The sequence below is a fragment of the Antechinus flavipes genome, chromosome X (assembly GCF_016432865.1).
Source record: "Antechinus flavipes isolate AdamAnt ecotype Samford, QLD, Australia chromosome X, AdamAnt_v2, whole genome shotgun sequence".
NCBI classification, from domain to species: domain Eukaryota; kingdom Metazoa; phylum Chordata; class Mammalia; order Dasyuromorphia; family Dasyuridae; genus Antechinus; species Antechinus flavipes.
This window is the reverse complement of record NC_067404.1, coordinates 12,394,713-12,408,462: the sequence shown is the minus strand read 5'-3', so window position 1 is coordinate 12,408,462 and position 13,750 is coordinate 12,394,713. Positions and strand designations below refer to the sequence as shown.

The following is a 13,750-nucleotide window of genomic DNA, read 5'->3' as shown; positions in this document are numbered from 1 at the left end:
TATTGGGGAGCACCAGTAAATTTTTAAGCAATAAGGAAGTGAAATTATGCCATGGTATGTAACTTTAATTTTCATAAAATTCCTTACAGCTCAGTGGTGAACCTTTGAATTAAACTCAGGTATTAAACCAATACAGCCAAAGAAGAAAGGGAAAAAATTTAGTGCCTTCTCTGGCTCCATAAACAGGAAACAAAACGGGTATTAAAATATTTCCATGCAGTGCCTTGATTTGGTAAGACTGATATTATTGCTTTTGCTACTATGGGGAGTGCTTAATGAAAGTGAAATAATTGTTTAGTAGATTGAATTTAAAAGGGACATCATTGGCTCTTTTAGATTATTGTCTTACGTAAAGTCCCACGTACAATGGAACATAATAAAATATAGATGGGAGGAAAAAACCCACGTTTGGATATTAGAAAAGGGTGAAACCTTAGAACATAGAATAACAGGGTTCTGTAGAACTTAATAGGTCTAGGTTAGTAAGGGAGGGAAATGCCTTTCAACACAAAATTTTAAATGTGGGAGAAAATTGAGAAAAGAGAATTTGATAGCTGTGAGGGCTCTGGACTATGAATGGTAGAATAGGCAGTATTCATAGCATGCATGTGTGTGTGTGTGTGTGTGTGTGTGTGTGTGTGTGTGTGTGTGTGTGTGTATGCTGGGTCTGGATGGGACCTTAGAACCTCAGATATCAGAAGTGATGGGATTTTTTTGTTTTGTTTTTTGGAGGGGGAAGGTATCATTTTATTCAACCTTATTATTTATCCAGCCCATGCATGTGTGCTTTAAGAGACAGCTAGGTGTCAAAGTAGATAGAGCTCTGGGCCTGGAATCAGGAAAATCTGAGTTCAAATCCATTATCAAACAGGTACTAGCTGTGTGACCCTGTTTGCCTTAATTCCTTAGCTGCAAAAGGCAAACCACTTTAAGGATCTTGGCCAAGAAAACCCCAAAAGAGGTCATGAAGAGTAGACAAAACTGAAATGACTGAATTCAGTCTCCTCCAACATTACTCAGAAAGTGGAAGACTATTCAAGTCTGAGAAAACAGATTGTCAAAGCTACGGGGACCTTAGCTTAGAACAATGACAGGCCTGCAAGTTGCAGAGAAGTGAATGTTAGAACTAAGACCATGCTTAGAGCAAGGAATAGAAGTGCTAGGTGAGCCCTTAGAATGCAGCATATCAGAAGCCAGAGTGAATGTCTCATCCACAGGACAGCTCTGTGATCAGAGGTGAAAGAATATCATACTGGGGAACACGTTTTTTGGTTTTATTTTTTAAATGTGTTTAGTGGGGTTTGGGTATTGGGAAATACAAATAAATTGAAAAATCATTAGAAAGTATAATCATGCCATGTTATTTAATGTTAATTTCCATATAATTCATTTCAGCTCAGTGGTGAACCTTTGAATTAAAACTCAGGTATTAAACCAATACAACTAAAGAGCAAAGAGGGAAATGCTGTGCCTTCTGTGGCTCTAAAATAAGGAAAAATCAGGCAAAAAAGTAATCTCATGCGGTACCGTTATCTGGTAAGAATGTTATTGATATTATCGTTAGTAATAATGAATTAAGAGTTGAAAAATAATCAGTAAACATACATTAAATGCCTACTATGTACTAGGCACTGTTGTAAGTTTTGAGTTAAGTTAAGAGAATAAAAAAAGAGACACAAGACAGTATCTGCCCTTAGGAAGTTTAAAATCTATTGGGGGAGCCAAGATGAATACATGTAAGCAAAGGAAATTTTATGTAGGATAAATAGGAAATGATTAACAGAGGAAGGGCACTGAAATGAAGAAGGGTTAAAAGAAGACTTCCTATAGATTGTGAGACTTTAGTTGGGACTTAGAAGAAGCCAAGGAAATTGGGAGTCAGGGCCTAGGAGGGAGACCATTTTAAACCTGGGGGAGCAATCAGAGATAATGTCTAGTGCCATCCCTTGGCACTAGAGATGGAGGGTTTGGTGATGGAACAGCCAGGAAGCTGGCACCACTAGTTCAAAGAGTTCATGTTTGAGTATAAGATTTTAGAAGATGGAAATGTAGAAGGGCTTAGGTTATGAAGTGTTTCATATGCCAGAGCATTTCATATTTAATCCTTAAAAATAAGGTTTTTCTAAATGTAGGTTTTAAAAGGGATATCAGTTGTGCTTTTAAAATACTGTATTAGTAAAATACATATGCAGTGTACTTAAATAAATATTACAAAATGAAAAGAAAAAATCCCTACATGTCAGACTGGGAAGGATTCTTGATTTCTAGGTTGGAGGTACCTTTCAAAAGAGAATGGTGCAGATGAGAAAGAACTTAGAATAGAGAATGTGAGAACTGGAGTGCAGCCCTACCTCTAAATGAAAGTGTATGCATGTGTAACACAGAGTGGCCAGAATAGTGGAATGGGAAGAACATTTAGAACCAGCATTTGTGAACTGGGAGTTATGTTCAAATCCAGAATGTCTGAGCTAGAATGGAGCCCAGAACATGGAATATTAGAGGTGGACATTCAAAACACCTTGTAACACAGAAAGGGAGTGATAGGCAGAGTTTATGAATGCTAATCGTGAGGACACTTTAGGTTGGGAGTAGGCATGCACAAAAGTATCAGAGATAGGAGAGTATTTACAACAAAGAATTCAGAGATAAATGAGCCCTTAGAACACAGATCTTCTGGCCTGTGAGGGACTGCAAAACAAACTATTGTATAGAGGAAGAAATTTTTTAGTGTGCTTCGTGTGTTAAAGTATAAATTGAAAAACAATAAAACAGTGGTGTCATGATATTAATTTCTGTATAATTTCTTTCAGCTCAGTGATGATCCTTTGAATTAAAACTCAGGTACTAAACCAATTCAGCCAAAGAGGAGAGGGGGAAATGCAGTGCCTTCTCAGGCTCCATAAAGAGGAAACAAAACGGGTATTAAAATTATTTCCATGCAGCGCTTAGATTTGGTAAGACTACCATTATTGATAACTGCTACTATGGGGGCTGTTTAATGAAAAAAAAAATGTTTAGTACATAGGATTTAAAAGGGACCGCATTTATATTTTCACAGCATTGTCTTGCTAAGTCCCATGTGTGATAGAACATAATAAAAATAAATGAAAAAAAATAGCCTTAGATATCAGAAATGAGTGGGGCCTCAAAATAAAGAATGACAGTGCTGGGAGCGTCCTTAGAACCTAGGATGTTTAGCTTGGCAGGTACCTGTAAAAACAAACTTTTAATATGAGAGAAAGCTTAGAATAGAGAATTTATGTGCTGGTAGGGGAGGCAGAGGGGAACTCCGGCTCTGAATGGGAAAATATTTAGAACAAAACTGTTCTGATCTGAACTGTATCTTAAAATCCACAGTTTGTTGGGACCCATTACCTGGAATGTCTGGGACAGAGGGAGGGAGACTAAAGGATTCTTACAACAAAGAAAGTAGGAGATGGTCAGAACTTGAGAATTCAGATTGTCACGGCCAAGGCAACCTTATTAGCACTCCAAATGTCAGACCTGAGAGTTGCATTGAGACTAGAATGTCAGAACCTCTAGGGCATTTTGAAGAAGGGATGTCAGAACAAAGAAAGCCTTCAAAACATAGAATATTACAGATGGATGGATTTTTATAACATTTCGATCTGTGATGAGCTTTAGAAGAAACAGCATCATAGTGGGGGAAAAGTTTTTTATATGCTTTATGGGTCTATATATTGCAAAGTACAAATAAAGTTTAAAAATAGCAAACTGCTATATTTTTGATATTATCTGCAAAATTAATTTTCATATAATTTATTTCAGCACAGTGGTGCAGCTCTGTATTAAAACTCAGGGACTGAACCAATACAGCCAAAGGGGATTGGTGAAAATGAAGTGCCTTATTTTGTTCCACAAAAAGAAAAAAAACGGGCAAAAAAGTAATTGCAGAAGTGCCTTGTTCTGGTAAGACTCTGATTAATATTACTTTTAATTGATAATGAATGATAAGTCTTTGTTAAGAACAATAAAGAGTTAAGTACCTAAGTTTTAAAAGGGAAGCCATCTGTCTTTTTAAATTACTGTGTTGCTAAAACATGTTTGAGTGTGTGTATATGTGTGTATATATGCATATATATATATATATATATATGCATATATACATACATATACATATATGTATTGTAATAAAATAAAAAAAATTAATAGAAAAAAATTCCTAGGATATAGGGCTTTAGCTCATAGATGCCTAAGATGGGAGGTGTATTTCCAAAGAGAAAGTTAGCGGTAAGAAAGAGAGCTTAGAATAGAGATTATGAGAGCTGGTAGATTGGTGATAGTATATACAAGGGGCAAACAGAGAAGTCAGAACAGAAGCAGGGAGAATATTCAGAAGGGAGCTCCTGTGAGCTGGGAGGAATGTTCCAGTGCAGAATGTGTGAACTGGGTCTAGAATTTGGAATATTAGAAGTGGGCTTTCAGGAGAACCCTATAACACAGAAAGTAGGTGATGGTGAATTTAAGAGAACATATTATCAGGGTGTAGGAAAAGAGAATGTCAGGCATAGGGAAGAAAATATCTGAACCATTAGGGTTATAGAGAAGAAGGGAAACCAGAGCTAGCAGCACAGAGGATGTTAAAAGTAAGAATGGCCGGGACATCACAGAATATCACAGACGACAATGCCTTTATAATATCTCTTCAGACTTCCGAGGCTCACAGTACCATAGCTGGGATGGAGAGTTTGTTTTTATAAAAGTACTCAGTGGACCTACTTATTGAGCAACCCAGGTTAAGTTTAAAAACACTGATAAATTATACTAAAACATGTCTAAAGTAGAAGTAGCCCCCCAAATCTCAGAATACTTGGACTGGCTTGAACCTTAAAACATAGTAGCTCTTCTGAGCTGAGAGGCACCTTAAAACACATAGTAGAGCTTCAAAGAATGTTTTTTGTCCTCAGGGAGACAAAGTGAACAAAGGTAGGAGGGAGAGAGAGATTCAGTTACAAAAGAATACCAAAAGTTTATCTTATAAAATGGAATATTTATTTAAACATAATTTATATTAAGGTCAAGGTGATGCATGAATTGAAACTAAAATCTTAAACCAGATAGCTAAAAAGAAATGATGAAAATACAAGTGTCTTATGTGGCTTGAAAAGAAAGGCAAAAAAAAAATATTACATGCAATTTTTGATATAATAAGATTGCTATTGAAATGACTACTCCTAAGGAGAAATATTCACCAATTTCCATCATGTGTTAAGTACTGTACTTAAAGCTAAAATAGAAATTGCTTTTAAATAATCCCATTGCTAAAATATTTAGACTGCAATAAGATAAAAATAAATTCAATAATGAAAAGAAAAAGATCCAAATTTGTGAGGAAGATGGTGATATAGAACATTGATTGTCAGGTCTGAGAGAGACTCTTGCCTGGGAAGTGTCATTTAAGGAAAACTGTTGGCAGTGGAGAAGACATTTGGATACAGATTTTTAGAGCTGGCTAAGCAGATTTGGGAGTGAAAAATGGAGATGGATAAATGGTATAGAGAATATCCAAGGTGGATGAGGTACTGTAACCTGAAATATAGATTTTTTTTAAGGTTGGAAGGGGACTGAGAATGCAGAAAGTGGGAGACGGTGAGAAGCTGAGAACACAAATTGTGGCTGATAGAAGCCTAACAAATAGACTATCAGATGAGAGAGTAACCAAAGAATACAGAATGTTTCATCTAAAAAGTGCTTTTTAAAAAACTAAAAATAGATGTTGGAAATGAGAGAGAACTAAAACATGTGGAGTTTTTTTTTTTTAAATTTCAGTGTAATCTTGGAAGTTTTTTGATGTACTTAGAAGGCCAAGGAATGAACAGAGATAGCTTGACTAAAAACCCAGTAATAAAGGATATTTGTTGTTTAAATGCAGAACTTATTAAAATTTAGGTCCTAGACCATAGAGCCAAAGGTATAAGTTTAAAATCTTGGAGCTTTGTATGGCTCCAAAAAATAAAAATCTCCTGACAAGAGAAGTGATAGGGCATTAATCAGATAATGTTGTTATAACTACTTAAAGAAGGGAGGCATTGATTTGATTAAAGACAGTTCCTTAATTACATAATATTGCTATTGGTCATAGAGAATATGTAATAGTAAAATGGTAATTGTGAATTTGCACGTTTAAAAGATCTAACATTGGTGACTGAAAAATCAGTCATCAATTTTCTAAGACATTTGCAATATGAAAAAACAAAAATAAACATGAAAAAACCCTCAAATTTTAGAGTAGAGTAGGCAATAGAACATAGAATGTCAGAGTTATTAGGGTTCTTAGCACATAGAGCATCATAGTCTTTCAAGGCAGAATAGTGAAGGGGACAGAGAAGAGGATTTCAGAAAAGGGAAAGCAGTCTTGAATATCTCAAATAGGAATGGACATTGAAGACAGAATATCAGATCAGAGAGGGTATTATAAAATAACTGAACTTGAAAGAAATTTATAATCTAGACTACCAGATCTCAATAGGGACCAAGAACCTATAATATGAGAGGTATAAGGGATTTACAAGAAAGAGAGTGAGAGATAGAGCCACTTGACTGAGCCAGTCAATGGGTTCTAAATTTTTAGTGTGAGAGGGTTCTGAAAAAATAAAGCTTATATAGAACCAACATTTTCAGATCTGAAAAGTGTCTAAGAACTCTCAATGAATTCCTTGAGATCAGTTTTTTGTAATATTCTTAGGAGACTGAAGAAGAGAGAGACAGGATAATTAGAATTCCAGTAAGAGCTTGGAAGAAATTTAGAATCCAGACTGTTGGATCTGGATGAACCCTGGAAGAGGTAAGAGAGACTTTAGAAGGCATTTTGCCCCCATTTAGATAGAAAGATAGAGCGATAGGAAAAAATAGTATTAATCATTGGGACGTTAGTAAATAGACTGACGGGTCTAAGAGTAGCCATAGAGAAGGGAATGGGAGAGCTGGGAGGGCACCTAAAACAAAGGATATCGTATCAGGATAGCACATGAAATGTTGACTTTCTGGTTTGGAACTGTTCTAAAAGAACAGAACTAGGAAATGCCTTAGAATCTAGATTTTATAAACTGAAAGGAGCCTTGGAACATTAAATCGTACACCTTGGGTTGTTTTATATTCTCTGGTTGATAAGACATGGAGAGAGAGACAAGGTAGGTGAAACCTTAGTAAGAAATGATATTTGTGGCTTGAAATGCTACCTTTATTTCCACATAATGTATATACAAAGCATGGTAACAGCCCCTGAACAACACAGCCAAAGGCAAAAATTTATAATCCAGTACCTTATGTGGTTTTAAGAAATAAAAACACTCTGAATACAAGCAACTCTTTGTAGTATGCTAATAAGGTTAGACAAATGAATCAGTTCCTTGATTACTTAAGCCTGCCAGTAGTAGTAATAACTAGAGAATATTTATTGCCCACAACAACTTTTGAAGAATAATGAATTAAAAGGGAGTTCATAGTAAACTGAGTGTCTGATCTCTGAGGGGAATGACATTAGAGAGCCAAGGGGGTGACAATTTGCATTTTTAGAGGCAGTATGGGCAGTAGAATCAATGTCTTTCTTGAGAATATGTTTTTTTTGGTTGTTTTATTTTTGTTTTGTTTTGTTTTATTCTCAGATGACCAATGGAGAGAGAGAGAGAGAGAGGTAGGTTAGTAAAAATTCCAGTGAGATCTTGGAAGAAATTTATAATCCAGACTACAGGATCTTGATGAGCTCTAGAACCATGAATTTGTAAAGGAGGAAAAATTTTCAAAGACAGAAAGTGGGAGATGGGGCAGTGCCAGGGAACTAAAATCCTCCAGGCCAATGTGATCTTAGTCCATAGACTCTGATACTTGAAGGAAGACATAAATAAGAGCTTATCTGAGCCAATGGGGGAGAAGGAGATTAAAGGAGTGAGGAGGATGGGAATCTAGAACAAGAGATAACATCAGGAGAGAAGATAGAATTCTGAATTTCTACTTTGGAACTGATAACAAAAAAGGAAGTATTGATGAGATTAGGGTTTCTGGTGGTCAGGGAGTTAAATGATGAGGTTAGTGGCATGTTCGGGGTTCAGGGAACCAAATGAAGAAGTTTGGCTCCCCTAAACCCCTAAATCTTTTTTTTTTTTTTTTTTTAGGATTTTTTTTAGGATTCGGCACAGGGCAGGGAGTTGTAGGAATCCCCTTCTGGCGGCACAGAGGTCCTTCATAAAGGAATTTACGAACCCGAAAAGCTAGATTGATAAAAAGAAGTTTATTATTGGCATTGGGAAGTTTGCCTTTGCTATGCATGAATAGAAAGACTGAATTCCTTAGTGGCAAGATCCCAGCAGAGAAGTAAAGTTTCTAGTAGAGAAATCCAACAGAGAGGTATAAAGTCTTGTTAGGGAAATAAGTGAGACAGATAAAGAGGGTAACACTGAAAGAGAATATCATTTCAGTGGGCAGAGGTTGCTGCTATGCATGGCATGGCATCTTAGGTCCTCTGCAAGGACTGAGCCCCAAGTTGGCTCATTTTATGGCTACAAGCTGCGGTTTGCCCTTGATGGGGGCTGTTCAGCTTGAGCTGGAATTTGAATAGAACTGAATGAGTCTCTGAGCTTATCTTTTAATTTAATAGGGTTGGGATTCTCCAGCTCTGGACTCAACTAGCCCCACCTCAATAACAGAATAAAGTTGTTTGTCCTGTTTCCCTTGCGTAGGGTCTTTTACAGAAACCAGAATTCAAGGAGAATCTCTCCTTCAAGGAGTTTTAGAGAGAGTTTCAGGGCTCCCCCCTCAGGAACCTAGATTTTCAGAGGTGGAAGGGGCTTCAGACCTCTCAGTGACATCTTTGAGAACATGGTTTTTTTATGTTCTGGTTACTAAAACATGCTGAGAGACAGATTAATTGAAACTCTAGTAACAAAGGACATTTTGGCTTGAAATGCTACCTTTATTTCCATATAATTTATATCAGGAGAGTGGTGATTGTCTGCATTAAAATTTACTTCCTGAACAACATACCAAATGTATAAATTTCTCGTCAAGTACTTCTTATGGCTCCAAGAAGTTAAAAAAAAATCCCACAAGAGAACTGATTACTTTTAGTGGACTGATCACATTAGACTTCTATTAATATTCCTGTTATTCAGAATGGATCAAGAGTATTTTCTTGCTATCATAGTTTTTAAATACAAAGTAGTTTTTCAAATAGAAACAATATATCTTGTCACTTTACAACTAAGACCATGGGTGGTGCAATAAGAGAAAAATGCACCTTTAAATACATAGAGCATCATTGGAGGGATTACTTTGGAATATGAAGTGACAGAACTATTGAGGCTCACAGACAGTTTGGATTGAGAGGTACTATTCATGGGAGGAGAATATAGAGTATAGACTATTAGAGCTGAAATTTCAGAAAGTCACATATAAAAAACAAAATCAAACCCACAACATAATGGCTATTAATGGCATTCTCTGAAAATTATTAATTACACAGTACACAATGGCTAGGGAACGTTTATGGCCTACAATAAATTTTGAAGAAGTTTCTCTAAAAAGGTGCCCATCAAGTGCTGAATATACAGGTATCTGAAATTTTAGAGGTAAGGGGGCAATAGGATTTCGCAGAATGGGCCTGAGAAATCTTAATTTCACCTTTGAAAAGATGTGTATTTTATATTTTATTTTTAAACAATAGGGAGAGATTAATTGAAACTTCATTAAGATCCTGGAAGAAATTTAGATCTGTATAACCTGTAGAATCTGGAATATGAGAGTTAGAAGGGAATTTCACAGAAAGAAAGTGGGAAAAGAATAGAGCCATAGGAAACAAAATTTAGTTTGAGCCAGTGGGACCTTAGTATGTAGAATCTGAGAACTGAGAGGTAGCCATAGAATAAAGAGAATGTGAGAGGTAGGAGGACTCCTAGCAAGAAAATATCTATCTTAGCAAGAAAACCCATAGAATGTTGAGTGTTTTGCTTGGAACTCTTCTGAAAGAACAGCTAGGAGCTGTCATAGAACCTAGATTTTCAGAAATAGGAGGAACGTTAGAATATAGGTTATTTTATGTTCTCAGGTCAACAAAGCATTGGGAGAAACAAGATAATTGAAATCCTAGTAAGAAATGATATTTGTGACTTGAAGTGTATCCTTATTTCCACATAATTCATATCAGGAAAGTGGTGATTGTCTGAATAAAAACTTTACTTCTGAACAACATAACCAAAGGTTAAGTTTATAACCGAGTACCTTGTATGACTCTAAAAAATAAAAACAAGTGATTCCTTGTAGTACACTGATCAGGTTAGACCAAAATAAAAAATGACCATCTGTTTGATTCCTTTTAGTTCTTGAATACTTAAGATTGCTATGGTTATAACTAGGGAATATTTATTGCCTACAATAATTTGAAGAATAGTGCATTTAAAAGGGAACACCTACAATGCTGAATATCTGATTTCTGAAGGGAATGAAACTAGATAAAAAGGGGCAATAGAACTTTTATTTTCAGTGACAGTATGGGCCATAGAATTCTGAATATTATCCTTGATATCATAGATTTTTTTAAAAAAAATTATTCTCAGTTGGACAATGAATAGAGACAAGTTAATAAATATTCAAGTTAGAGCTTAGAAGAAATTTAGAATCCATACTGTGGAATCTAGATGAGATCTAGAACCTGAAATATAAGAAGGAAGAAGGATTTTTGAAGACAGTAAATGGGAGATGTACAGGGCCAAGGAATTAAAATAATTTGGATTAATGGGGTCGTAATACATTGGAATCTTGAATTTGGGGTTTGGAACTAGGTGGTGTTGTAGAACCTAGATTTTCAGAACTGGATGGTGCCTTAGAATGATCAGTGGCATCTTTGAAAACATGACTTACATTATGTCTTCAGGTTGACAGGGCATGGACAAGATAATCAGAACCTTAAATTATGTTTATGGCTTGAAATGTTATCATTATTTCTGTATAATATATCTCAGGAATGTAGTGATTATCTGAATTGAAACTCAGCTATCAAACTCCACAGCTTCATGTGTAAGTTTATCATCAAAGACTTTATATATTTCTAAGTGGTAAAAACAATTTTCTGACAAGATAAATGATTCTTGGTTGTGCCATGATCAGATTAGATTTCTGATAATATATCTAATACTATTCCAGTTCTGACATGATTCAAATGCGGCCTCAATTCCATAAGGTATTAAGTAAAGGAATTTCAAAAAGAGATCATTTGTGCTGCAATATTATGACTAAGACCTATGGTCAGTACAATAAGAGAAAAATCAATAAATAGAATATAATAGAAGGGTCTTCTCTTAGAATATAATATCAGAGGGTTCTTCTGGAGATCCTTAAAACATAAAAAAATCTAGACCAAAAAGTGCCATTTATGAAGAATTTTCCAGGAAAAAGAGAGCTAAGACTACAGAATATTCAAGTTGGGAGGGTAGAACTCTACACAGTAGTAAATTAACAAAAAATTAAAATGAAAACCAAATCAAAATGGTCATCAATTTGATTTTTTGCAGATCCTTGATTAGTTAAGTCTACTATTGGTAACTAGGAATAACTTTTGAAGAAGAGTGCATTTAAAAAGGAGCACATTGAATACTGAATATCTGGTCTTGTGGGGGGGGATCTCAAATTTGAAAGCTAAGGAGATTGATATGACTCAGTTTTCAAAGGCAGTTTGAGCCAAAGAGCTCTTCATTTTATCCTTGAGAAAATTGTTCTATGTACTCAGAGTAACAGGACATTTATGAAACCTTAGTAACAAAGGATATTTGTGACTTGAAATGCTACTTAATCAGGTTGTTTGAATTAAAACTCAGGTCCCAAACTATAAAGCAAAAGATATAATTTTATCATCAAGTATCTTATATGATGTCAAATTACCTTTTGACAGTACAAGTGGTTCTTTGTAGTGCCCTGATCCTTCTGTTGTCAGGAATAGATAGACAGTATTGACTCACTATCATAAGTCCTGAATATAAGGTATTTCAAAGATAAACCATTTGTATTGTCACTTTATGACTAATATCTATGTATAGTACAATAAGAGAAAAACAAATATAGATAGACTATCAAAGAAAGGTTCACCCTTGGCAGGTAATTTGTTAGAAATATAGGGATCTTTAGCACATAGAAAAGCTTATGAAATACCATCTATTGGTGATTTTTTTCCAGGAAATACAAACTGTTAAATCTGGGGGAGCAGAAACCACACCATATAAAAAACAAAATGAAAAACATAAAATGGTGGCCATCAATTCCACTCTGTGCATATCCTGAATTATTCTACTTCTATTGTTAATGAGTAGGGAATACTCACTGCCTATAATAAATTTTTAAGTATGAATTTTAAGAGGAAAGAGGGGCAATAGAACTTAGATTTTCAGAGCCAGCATTGTCCTTAGAAATCTCAGTGTCGTCATTGAGAAGATCAATTTAAAAAAATATATTCTCAGTTAACCCAGGAATAGAGAGACAGATTGAGTTGCCATGAAGATCACAGAAGAAATTTCTAATCTAGACTGCAGATTCTGAATGAAAAGTAGGAAAGAATTTCACCAAAAGAAAGTAGAAGGGCAGAGCCTTAGAATAAAACTACTTTGAGCCAGTGGGATCTTAGTAAACACTCTAGAAGACTTGAGAGAAACCATAGAGAAAATAATATTGGAGCTGGGAATGCACATAAAACAAGAGAAAACCCATAGAATGTTCTGAAAGAATAGAGCTAAGGGATAGAACTTCAGTGACATTCTTGAGAACATGCATGAAGAGAAACAGAATAGTTAAAATGAGTAAGAAACAATATTTATGACTTAGAACGCTACCTTTATTTCCATATAATTTATATCAGGAGAATGATGATTGTCTCAATTAAAACTTAGCTCCTGAACCACAGAGCCCATGGTAGAAGTTTATAATGGAATACCTTATTTGTGTCTATCAAGTATAAATATTCCCGCAAGGGATAATGTTGTAAAAAATTACCCTGGCATGGATTCTGTCAATACAAAGTTATTATTAAATAAAATAAAATTAAAAAAAAAAAGAAAAAAAGTATAAATATTCCCTTAAGACAAATGTTTCCTTGTAGTGACCTGTCAGGTTAGGCTTCTTTTGATATTCCTCTTATCAAAGAAAAATATGCAAATCAATTAAACAAATGGAACATCTTAGAAAGATACCTTTGGGACATAGAGAGTCAGAACTGTGGTAGTCCTCAGCACATAGAGAGACTGACTAGTTTGAGAGTTGCCCTCCAAGGCAGATTATTCCTGGGAGACAAAAAAAAAAAAAAGCTTAGAGTACAGATTCTTAAATCTGGGAGAGCAGAACTTTACCATTAAAAAAAATCAAAATTACAAAAAAATGGTCAGCAGTTTCCTTCCATATGGATACTTAATTACTAAATTCTATTTGGGACTAACTAGGAAATATTTATTGCCTTCAATAACTTTTGAAGACTAGTACATTTAAAAGGAAATACAGGGAATACAGTCTCATCTCAGTGGGAGATGAATGAAATTAGTGAAGAGGAAAAATAGAACTTAAATTTTCTGAGGCAATATGGGTAATAGAACTTTTTTTTTATTTTGGCTGAGACAGTTGGGGTTAAGTGACAAGTCACACGGCTAGGAAGTATAAAGTGTCTGAGGCCAGATTTGAAATCAGGTACTCCTGACTTCAGGGCTGGTCTTCTATCTGCTAAGCTGCCCCAGTAATAGAACTTTCAGTGTCATCTCTGTGA

At 35.2% G+C, this 13,750-nt stretch overlaps 1 long non-coding RNA gene across 13 annotated transcripts in view; it reads left to right on the top strand.

Annotated features, from left to right (window-relative positions):
- LOC127542582 (uncharacterized) overlaps positions 1 to 13,750 on the top strand; it is an 83,627-nt gene that overhangs the window by 23,143 nt on the left and 46,734 nt on the right. For 11 of the 13 annotated variants that reach the window (XR_007948737.1, XR_007948738.1, XR_007948734.1 and 8 more), the window contains 4 exons: positions 90 to 232; positions 1,396 to 1,536; positions 2,811 to 2,954; positions 3,790 to 3,930. This is a non-coding gene — a long non-coding RNA (uncharacterized LOC127542582). The remainder of the gene's footprint in view (positions 1 to 89; positions 233 to 1,395; positions 1,537 to 2,810; positions 2,955 to 3,789; positions 3,931 to 13,750) is intronic. The other 2 variants (XR_007948739.1, XR_007948736.1) reach the window with 1 other exon arrangement.